This window comes from Orycteropus afer, unplaced genomic scaffold (assembly GCF_000298275.1).
Source record: "Orycteropus afer afer isolate SDZICR_OR568_19922 unplaced genomic scaffold, OryAfe1.0 scaffold00314, whole genome shotgun sequence".
Classification (NCBI taxonomy): Eukaryota; Metazoa; Chordata; class Mammalia; order Tubulidentata; family Orycteropodidae; genus Orycteropus; species Orycteropus afer.
The window spans coordinates 2189359-2191619 of NW_006921901.1; the positions used below are offsets into that span (position 1 = coordinate 2189359).

Genomic DNA, 2261 nt, shown 5'->3' on the forward strand with positions numbered 1-2261 from the left:
AGAAAGGAAAGCTGTTTATGCACAGGGAGACAGTTGAGGGGGCAGGAGTGCACGGAGGGATGGACACAGGGAAGAGGTAACTATCGGGAGGAAGTGGGAGGGGAGCTGTTGCATTGTGGTAAATTGTAGTCAATCCCATGAGACAAAGTGTATGTGAACTGCTGTATGGAAAGTGAAGCTCTCTAACTTTCACTCAAACCACAATTAAAAAAAAAAAAAGGAATCACAGATTTAATTGTTCAATGAAAAATTGGTACTATATGAGTTAATGATCTCAGAAACATCTTACAGTGTTAAAGAGAATTGAAATAACCCACTTACTCCCACTGAAACCCACTGCCATCGAGTTGATTCAGCTCACAGCAACCCTTCTTTTTCTGTATTACTTCTTGTTCTTGTTGTTATGTGCCATCGAGTTGGACCTGACTCATAGCAACCCCTCCCTGAGTTTCCAAGGCGGTATCACTATGGAGGTAGATTACCCAACCTTACTTCCTAGGAGTGTAATGGATTTGAATCGCCAGCCTTCTGGCTAGCAGTCAAGTGCCTTAGGCACTATGCTACCAGAGCTCTTCCTTCTTATTTAGTCATATCTAATACCTTCCTGGTCATTCGGACTCAACTCTTAATATAATTTAAAAACCAACTTTTTCTAGAAGCATCTATGAAAACTTACAGGTCTTTCGGTCTTTTAAAAATGAATTGGACATTGTGGTAGTTAAGTTGTGTATCAATTTGGCTGGGCCTGGTTTTGAGTAGCTGGGCAGCTGGATGTAGTTATTCCCCATGATGACACTGGCAATGTACTCCATGATGGAATCTAGCATGATTCTAGCATGATGAATCTAGCTGAGTAGCTGCCTTAGGGATGTGGTCTGCTTCCAGGATATAAGAAGTCAGCTTTGAGAAAGGTCTCTGAGCTTTTTGGCATGCTTTGATCCTGCATGTAGCCAAGTTTTCATTCAGCTTACCATGTTGTCTACCAGTCTTAGGATTGTTCCTGGACTTGAACTAGTGGCCTGCTGCTTGATAATCTTAGGACTGTGCCATTTTCCTTGTTGACCTTGAGTTTGTCAGCCTCAGCAGCCAGCAGATGTCTAAGTTAAGAGACACCGCCAGCTTCAATGCATCGGGAGCAAGAGGCAGAGCTGAAGCCCAAGGTTGAGAAGCCTTCACCCAGCCCCTAGAGCTGGCACTTTGAACAAGGACTTCTAGCCTCCTAAACTATAAGAGAATAAATCCCTGTTTGTTGAAGCCATCTCCACCTTTGGTATTTGCTGTTAGAGCGGCACTGGATGCCCACAACGGAATTGGAAAAATCAATCTTTTTTTTCACTTTCATTTAATCTTTTAACACTTTAAAATGTATTACTAATTTGATATTTCCATTAATTGGGCTTCTTGGCTTAAGTAACAAATTGCATCTATTCCAAAACAATTTGGAACAAGCATATGTACATTACACTAAGCCTTTCCTTCCCATCCCATGATCTGAGTAATTACACAAAATAAAAGAAAAATGTTATCCCACAGCAACAAGTATAAGGCTTACCAGCTCACAACATTCATTCATGTAGAAAGTAGAAAGTGCAGAATCAAGCCTGCAGATGATTTATCCTTATTGGGGTTTTTTTTCCCCCTTGTTCCTAAATAAAATTCTTTATGAGAAAATAAAGTAGTAGAATTCATATGTTAATATCATAAGATACATATATACCTAAAGCTTTTTTGTAAGCTATATCAGGGATGTATTTTTTACAACATGTAAATAAGTATTCTGTATGTTTAAACATACTGTTTACCTTTTCCTGTATATTTATAGATCTTCATAATAAAATGTTTCAAAAAATTTGTCTATAACAGGGCTTCTCAGTCTCAGCAATACTGACATTTGGGCCAGACGATTCTTTGTGAGGGTGGGACGGGGGGGAGTCCTATACATTATAGGATGTTTCGCAGCCTCTCTGGACCACTAGATGCCAGTAGCACCTCTAAGTTGTGACAACCAAAACTCTCTCCAGACACTGTCAACTGTACCCTAAAGGACAAAATTGTCCCCAGTTGAGAATCACTGATCTATATGCAAGGGTATATTTGGGTATAATTACTACAAAATATACACGTATTATTTGTGTACTTTTGTTTTTCATTAAAATCTGTAAGACTTATTTCCTAATTGTCACTAAAAAAAAGTTTAAACATTCCGTATTAAATATATATATATATTTGTTGTTGTTGTTATGTGCCGTCGAGTCGGACCC

The 2261-nt window shown here is 39.0% G+C and overlaps 1 protein-coding gene across 1 annotated transcript in view; it reads right to left on the reverse strand.

Annotated features, from left to right (window-relative positions):
- ARMH4 (armadillo like helical domain containing 4) overlaps positions 1-2261 on the reverse strand; it is a 188731-nt gene that overhangs the window by 184920 nt on the left and 1550 nt on the right. The gene's annotated exons all lie outside the window — the stretch shown is intronic.